Source organism: Bactrocera latifrons, unplaced genomic scaffold (genome assembly GCF_001853355.1).
Source record: "Bactrocera latifrons isolate USDA-ARS-PBARC rearing strain unplaced genomic scaffold, ASM185335v1 scaffold_135, whole genome shotgun sequence".
Taxonomy (NCBI): Eukaryota; Metazoa; Arthropoda; class Insecta; order Diptera; family Tephritidae; genus Bactrocera; species Bactrocera latifrons.
The window spans coordinates 761512-770316 of record NW_017534797.1 but is presented as its reverse complement, the minus strand read 5'-3'; the positions used below and the strand labels follow the sequence as shown (position 1 = coordinate 770316).

At 35.5% G+C, this 8805-nt stretch overlaps 1 long non-coding RNA gene across 1 annotated transcript in view; it reads left to right on the top strand.

Annotated features, from left to right (window-relative positions):
* LOC108965150 overlaps positions 1-6471 on the top strand; it is a 14406-nt gene extending 7935 nt beyond the window's left edge. Inside the window, exons 3-5 of the long non-coding RNA XR_001993086.1 lie at positions 4391-4815; positions 5646-5787; positions 6255-6471. This is a non-coding gene — a long non-coding RNA (uncharacterized LOC108965150). The remainder of the gene's footprint in view (positions 1-4390; positions 4816-5645; positions 5788-6254) is intronic.
* Positions 6472-8805: the final 2334 nt, after the last annotated feature.

Here is an 8805-nt window from a genome sequence, read left to right as displayed (position 1 = left end):
GATTGTAATGACAACAAATATTACATCATTTTAATGTTGTCAGCGCTCAAATATGAAATTGTAAATGCTGTTATATTTCGATTTGTGTTGGTTTAGGAAACTGTTTTCTTGATTTCGTTTTGATTCTGGTGTTTCTTCTGTGCCTTTTTGGCTTTCTTTTCCATTTTTTTTTCTGTTCTTATTTCAAATGCAGACAATTTTCCAACACACTTATTACATACATTTATAGTAAAATAACTTCTTATTCTGAAAATAAAAAGTTACACTTTCAGGTTTCGTTATACATGTATGTCTGTAACTTTAACTTTAAAGTCGTTTGGTCTTAAAAAGTTGCTTGCTAATACAAAGAAATTTCCCAAAATGTACTTTTCACAAATTTTAGCTCGCACTAATTACATATCTTGTTCTTCWTATCTCTCCCGTTCTTTTCGGCGCTCGCCACCTTTGACATATAGCTTTCAACTTCGCATCATCACTCAGCAGTTGCAATTAGTAGAGCAGGTCATAAGCGCCACTAWTGGTGGTGCCATACTTCCAGGCGCTAYTCAGYRATTTGCAGGTGARCTGATCCAASGTGAAGAGGTCGAAGTGGAAAATGGCTACACAGAAATAACGCATGAAGAGAATAAGTAGAAGAAGTTGTCGGTCCAACTATAAGCAAGCAGTCGTTCGAATAGCCAGTGAACTGCCATTGCGTTCGGGACAAAGTACTATAATCAGTCGTTAGGTTTTTTGTTAGCTCCTGCGCCGCTCCGTTTGTATTTTCATTTAAGCAACTGGCTGACCAGTGATTACTTTCTTTATCTTAGGTAAAATATTTTTGCTTTTGTGTCTGCCAGACAGTTTAGCCGTCAACATAGGAAAAAAAAGGTGAAAGCAAGCAAACCGAATGTCATCGCCATTTTGTGCCTTGTTGTTCTTTACTTCTAGTAAATTTACTTTGTTGTTACAAATATTTGTTTGTCGTTTATTTAATTGTTGTTAGTCGATTCATTCATCTGTTCRTTTGTTTTCTTTCCTTTGCCCATTGTTTAATACTCACTTGTTTGTTGTTATTGTTGTATTGTATGTCACAGCAGTGAATTATAGCGCCATCATTTTGTAACATTTAGCGCTCTTGTTTTTGTTTCTGATTATTCTGATGTTTCAGGTTATCTGTTATTGCTATTATTCTTCATATAGATTGTTTCTTCAGGTGTTTGCCCTCTTTCAATCTCAATTTTGTTTCATGCAATTTTTGTAGTTTTTGTCGTTTTTCTTAAKCACGTGGTTGTATCTTTCGTAATTTGTATACATTTTTCTTTTTTTTAAGTTGTTTCATCAGTTTTAGAGAAGAGCGATACACAAAGAGAAAAATTGAAGTAGCATCAAATTTTTCATACAAAGAAAGCATATCATAATTTAATTTAAAGGGGTTAGGGATGGTCATAGGTACGAAAAAATTAAAATTTTCAGTATTTTTTTTTTTTTTTTTTGCTATTAAAGGGGGATGCCTTCAAGTCTTCCTTGTAGCAAGTTTTCAATCCCAATAATTCTGTTTTAAGAATCTGAGTCCACTGAGAGAGACTTGAGTCCAGCAAAGGTCCAAAAGTCCAAATGGACATGACAACCTATTTTGGAACGTTGACAYGGGACCCATTCTCGAGCCCATTGTATAACATCTTTGTTCATTGATGGCCAAACGTACCTCTGAACGATGAGTTTCACTGTCACTCTGCCGCTGGGGTGTGCAAGGTTGTGTAGAGTTTGGAAAATTTTCTGACGTAGCGGTGCTGGCACGAATGGTCTGATGTTATTTGTTGAAACGTCACAATAAGTCGTCTGCCCGTTGGGATCAAAGTGAAGCGTTTGGAACCTTAATGATGTTTCGTTATGTGCAAGAAGTTTCTGTAACTCTTTGTCCGAGGCCTGCGCTCGGGACAGCTCATCGTAGTCAATAGCTGCTGGTAAATGCATGGTTTCAACGCGTGAAAATGTGTCAGCGACGTTGCTGTCTGAACCGGAGACGTGTTCAATATTAGTCGTGAATTGGCTGATGAATCCTAGCTGCATGATCTGGCGAGGTGAAGATTTATCCAATTGTTGATGGAACGCGAAAGTCAATGGCTTGTGGTCTGTCCTGACAKCAAACTCACGACCTTCAACCCAGTGTCTAAAGTACTTGATGGCTTCGTATACAGCTGTCAATTCTCTATCATAACTTCTTCGAGAAAAATCCAATTGGTTTCCAAACGTTTTTATGTTGCTGCTCTAGTACCGCTCCCAGCGCAGTACAAGATGCGTCACACGTAATCCGAAGTTCGGCGGCTGGTGATGGAAGAGTTAGGAGCCTTGCTGCTGCTAGTTCCTTATTCCTTGATGTAGATGAAAGCTTGTTCTGATTCTGCTGTCCAGTGTCAGTACGTCTCCATCAAAAACGCAAAAAAAAAAACAGAAAGTAAAAAGAAAAGGAGCAGGGTGCAGATAGATCACAAATTCCAGCGTCTCAAATAGGTATCTTCCAGCATCGTACAATTTACATTTTTTTGGTCATATTTTTTGACACAGCCGATTGCTTTTAGCATATCAACATTTACAGTTTTCACTATATACTTATGGAAGTCGTTGCATGACATGTTCTTATAATTATATTATATTTAGTGACAACCATGTTGCGAACATTTTCAACAAGGAGACAATTGCGTTCATCACTCCACTGGATATTGATGAGAGAAAAAATCTTTCACAATTAGCTTTATGTCCGGGAATAGAAAAAAAGTACTGCGCAATTTTTAAAATTTCAGAAAAGRAATCAATGTTTGAATTCGYTTAAAAAAATGCAAAAATCTGGTCATTTGAAGTTTGTGAAAAAAAAATCAGTACACTTCATTGAAAAATTAGTATATCAGTACGGRKGTCTAAAAATCAATACRCGTACTGATAAAATCAGTACATCTGGTAATTCTATGTAAATGCTCTTTTCTATGCGATCAAATGCGCCGCAGCATATACATATATAGCAACTGTATTACCTCAACACATAAGTATTACCAGCACTCTATGGGATTCATTTGTCGGTCCTCAGCAGATAGAGAAAAATTGTAAAGTGATTGCTCATTTTCCTTACAYAATTGCAGTYGATTTTCAYACCAGTCGCRRTTGCCAGGCAACTGCAGCAATAATGATGTATTATTCCACACTCTCTACTGAATGTAACCAGCAGATATGTATATGTATGTATATTGCRTGCAGCGCGAGCTCAACGAATGCATAATTGCTTCACAATACAACTGCAACAGAATGGCAAYAGCGAGTTGTTGCCATTTACACGGCTTTGCGAGCTTTGGTAACACTTTTGGTCCTTTCTGTATTTCAACAAATTGCGGCATTCGATGAGCCTGTCKGTAGATTCCCCACTCGTGGGAAATCAGCAAATCTGCTACGGGTAGTATCGTAATATTGACTCGACATGTAAACCGTAAATAGAAAGGACTATAGRTATGTAGAAGTGAGCTCGATGCTTTTGGTAAGTTGTTGTGTTTGTTGAATAATCTATTATTACCATATATTCAATTCGTAGGTTTCCATAACTGATTAGTGTTTTAGAAGATTTTAGAAATAAAATTGCAAAAACTGAAAACACRAGCGGGTGTTTGCAAAAAAGAAAAGAATAACGAATATCTTAATAAACATTAAAGTCCAAAATAGTTGGGCAGTATCAAAAAATAGCATTACTCGAGGTCATTTTGCATGCGATAAATGTGATGAGTCCTAAAGTGAGCAGGACATAAAAGTCACAGAAAATAATTTATATAATGAGAAAGTGGTTGATTTTKGTTGATGACGAGGGAATATTGCTTTATGAACAAATTATTTATACAYACACATACATAATGGCGTATGTAGAACCAAGGGGTGATTATAAAAAGAAAGTGGGCCAATGCGGCTGCTTTCACAAGTAATCGCCTACAATGCGGGTGATCACAACATATCTTAGAAACTTTATAGTAGCTTTACATACACAGTCATTGATAAATATGTGCATAGACATATTGGTGATGAAAAAATATGGCTTGACTCTTATGTAGTACTTTATGCTGTGATCGTACGCCTACACACACATTCTCAACTTTATAGCTCTACAAAAATACATAAGTTGCCTCGGCTTTTACAGTGTTACAGCACAATAACCTGTATCTTTACTCAGTTTAGCTTTTAATGATTTACCACTATTTACATACTTCGGAAGTTGCTTGCCATGACAACAAAAGACAAAAAAAAAAAAAAGAAAAAAAAAACAAAAACAAAAGAATAATAATAATAGTCTTGCAGAATTTAAACTCTTCACTTTGCTAATTCAATTTGCTATTTTAATATTTTCTTAAAAAATCATCATTTGTGGCCTTTTCAGAAATTTGCGAATTTTAGAGGACATCACATGCGACCTCGGCATCAATTTGGAAAATTTCGAACAGGACGAGCAGATGTGATCACAAATCGACACTAATAATCTGCGGACCCCTTTATTTGCTCCATCACTTTTAGCAGTCACGGAGGACGGCAGCAGCAATGAGTGGCACGAACAGGAAGCAACAAACCATATAAACGCCATCACTAGTACAACAAAAACGCTACCAACAGTTATGAAAGCCGCTGCTGTTACAACACACGAAGCCGCCTCACCACCTTCACCGCACGCCACGTGGCAGAAGCGGGGCTCCAACTCACCACCCAGCAACAGTGGCCACCAGTAGCCACGTCACGTACGAAAGGCGCATCGGCGATTGGTCCGAGAGTTCAGAGAATTGTGGTAATGCGGGCGGCGAAGATRTGTGGGTAAGTGTCGCACAAATTTGACTTCAATACATTTAATTAAGCGTTGCTCTTTATACTATACATAGTGGGTAATCAGGTGTTCAAAATTTGAAAGATAGTCAACTGTTTTAAAAATTAAAATAACAAATCAATTAGATAAAAAAAACTTTACAGACTAACGGATAAAAATATATAACTTTTTCACATTTAGTGAGGAAGGTTGCCACCCGTTTAAAAAATACGAATATAATAAAAATTATATATAAACAGAATTTTTGTAATATTCAAGAGTATAAGAAAGTTTAAAAGTTGAAAATATTGTCAGAAGAGTTGCCACCCGTGAAAAAACTATAAAAATGAAAATTGCGAGTAAAAATTAATGTGATAAGAAGTTCAAAATAACAATAAAGTTTTGAGAGTTATTATCAGTATTAACTTTWTTGAAATAAGGTTGCCACTGTTAAGAAATTCAATTCAACAAAATTAATAACACAAATGGATGTTGACGAAATGAACATAAGAATTTCTAAAAAATTTAAGTTTAAAAATAAAAATTTTAAACTAAAAGTCAAAAATCCTAACAAAAAATTAAAAAAAATTAACTAAATTTTATGGGGATGGCAACCATCTATTAAATTAAATTAAATTTTTAATTGATTAAAATATCAAATGTTCAAAATTTTCATATCGAGATTATTAAAATTCAGTAGACTTGGAAATAAAATCCCGAAAACGCGGCGCTTATTCTCAAATTGACACTCTGTGGTTTGAGTCAATTTAWTCRCGTTCAACTGAGTTGCTRCCAARGTATCGCTCATGCACATTTAAACATTATTGTTTTATTCTCACAGGCAAACAACAATTTCCGCAATAAAAACCGCATTTTATAGTGTGTTTTGTATGGCACACATCGACCAACAGGCAACGCTTGTCGTCAACAAAAACTTTCCGCAGTTATGAAAGTGTGCAAGAGTCCGTCATGCTGTGCAAAAGGTGAGCAAAGTATTTTGTTGTGTATAGTAGCAATTACATAATGATTTTAGATGTGGGCTTCTTAATTTTTGTATGTGTATAAATATTTCTCATATTTAAGCTATAGTATAGTATATTTCCCTTACTTTATTATTAAGTTAATCAAGTCCAAATTAAATTCCATACCGGAACTAAGATCTGTAATTCACTTAAGTTTATTAGAAGACAAATACTATTCTCAGATTTTATTTATCAGCAAGTAAAGTAAAAGATCTTGTTTGACGCCAGCTAACAAAAGTAATTTTGAAGGTTCTTTCAATATATCATATATGACAGTTGCAGCCGGTTGTTGGCTGTAGAGAGATTATACAGTTAAATATTTATAATATTTCAATATTATAAGATAATAATGTAATAAATATTTAATTTCAAATTGACCATTAATTTTTATACAGAAATATTTTTTCTCCATTCCTTTAACCATATAGCGAGCAAAGGGTTGCAGCAACAGGCGAAAAGAGAGCAGCGCGTGTCTTGCCAAGATCATATTGAGTTAAATGAAGAAATATAAAATAATGGCAACACAACGTGAAACTTTAGAAACACTACAGGAATGAAGTAAAAAATCTTGTGCTCAACTTAAGAATAAATAATAAATAATCAACAAGAAGAAGAATAATAAAATTAACATACAATTAGATACTAACTAATATACTGATCATTTTAAGCGTTTAATTCTTTGCTRATAATAAGAAAATGTACATATGTTAATGTTGACTWTGAAAATAATAYATTTTTATAAAAAATGTTATATTATGTAGTAATTTGTCACAAATGGTCTTTCACTTATTTTATCGGTAAGTATGATATTTTAACAAACCTTTACTTTCGACAGTATTTATTGAGTTGAGTTCGCTAAGGTAATACTTTGGAAGGTTACGAAGGTGCAAAAACTCAAAATTATGTTTTGCATACTTGCTACGCCAGGAAAGAAGATACTTGTCGATAATGCATTTCTAATAGCACAGACCTTCATTTGCCTCGATGGAGGAGAATAATTAAAAATGAAAAGTGAAACTAATTCGAAATCAAGACTGTTATAACATTCCAATCACCGGTGAATGCAGCTGGCAAAGAGTTTTGCGACTTCAAGTAAGTTCTTACTGTTAGGAGCTTTASCAGCTGGTAAGGGCTTGTTTTTTAGTTAAAGGTTTTATTGTATTATATATTATTCAATTCTTAATGATATGTGGATATATTCAATTTCACAAACACACTAGCGGCAAAAATTTATTTTTTCATTTAKCAGTTGTTGATTGTGGCGGGGTTGGTGCCCTTACCTCAGTAGTTAAAATTGGATTATTTATGATAATCTCAATACCACACTGCGAATGAGTAACGCTTGCAGGCAAATCCTTAAATATTTATTATTATGCAGCAATCGTTATTTGTTATAGTCTTTACATAGTATCGCACAACATTGCAGCAATAACGTACAACAATAACGATAAGTACACAGTACGTAAGAGACATAGCTGAGGGTTTAAAAAGTAATAAAAATTGATTTCAAAGGTGAAAGTAAAAATAATATTGTGAATATACGTATTATAGWAAAGTTAAAGGGAACTTTAAGAACAACTTCAACGGCGGCTTTTGRACTGGTACTAAACCTGCCATCTATAGGCCTCTTCGCTGAAAACTGCGCAGCAAAATAGACGAGATTACTACCGGTGCAGGAGAATTTACAAATAGTACCTTTGGGCATAGCTCGGTGGGTAATAGCGGTTGGCAAATACCGGTTACATCACTCCACTTTTCAACAGGGAAAGAAGGCTCAAAGTTAACATTGAAAAAAATGGCTGTCGTAAAGGTATTTTAGCTACACTCTAAACATCTATATTGATGGCTTGAAATTCTACAATGAARTTGTACGCGAATATACTCTGGACAGTATGAGTTAGGTCCCCCTACGGGTAGGGGGGACCCCTCCGGGTTCGAGGGGAAACCGAATATACCCGCGGCAAGGCATACCTGTCGTAAGAGGCGACTAAAAGCCATATGGCAGAGGTTTTAGATGGGCCTCGAACCCGAYCAAGGTGACTAGGGTGTCCCTATCCACCCAAACCAATTGGAACCAAAAAAAAAAAAAAATTAAGTGCAAAATGCATTTATGCTTTGGAGCGCTGATCAACGTATTATATTGATCTATGTGCTTCTAGTAATAGAAAGCACCGTAGAGTTTAGTCTTCATAGACAGGTATTCACATAAAAACACATTGACATTCTGTCTAGAGTTAGGCACAAATGAACCTTTTAAGTTGCCGGACCACAGTAGTATATTTCAATGTGAGCTCTTTGCTATTTCCAAAGCCGCGGACCTGGCCTCTAATGCACCTGCAGGTAATTCCAGAGTCATCATTTACGTAGACAGTCGAGCACTAATGAAGGCAGTAACCTCGTATCGCCYATCGGTCAGAAATGTATTGGAAAGCAGGGCAGCAGTGGAAACTGGGTCACAAAGCCACCAAGGGCAATGAAATAGTGGATGAGGTGGTACGGAAAACCTATGCATTGTCTATACGAAGATCTCGACAGAAATATGATAGCTAAGATCGAAACCTGATGGAGCGAGCTACCTGGGTGCAAAACTTGCAAAAGTTATGTGCAAAACGGTAGATCGGTACTGGGAAAAATTTTTATTGGCMCTTAATAGAAGAGACTGCAGTAACATAATGGGAATGCTAACCGGTCTATGTCTGGTGACGACGCACGCCCGCAGGATGCTGCTGACATATACGAAATTCTATTAATCATATTAATAAGACTTATTAAAATCAATTATCTTGGAAATAAAAAGCTACACTGCTCTATCTACAATTAATGTTCATATAACTGCATTAACTTTTCTATAGATTCTTTTATTCAGTTTTACAAGGAGATTTAAACCTTCTCGTACCATTGAAAAGTATTTACCCTTAAATTAGGGACTACATAGGAAGAAGATGAGATAGAAACATCTCAGCACTTTGCTCTCGAATG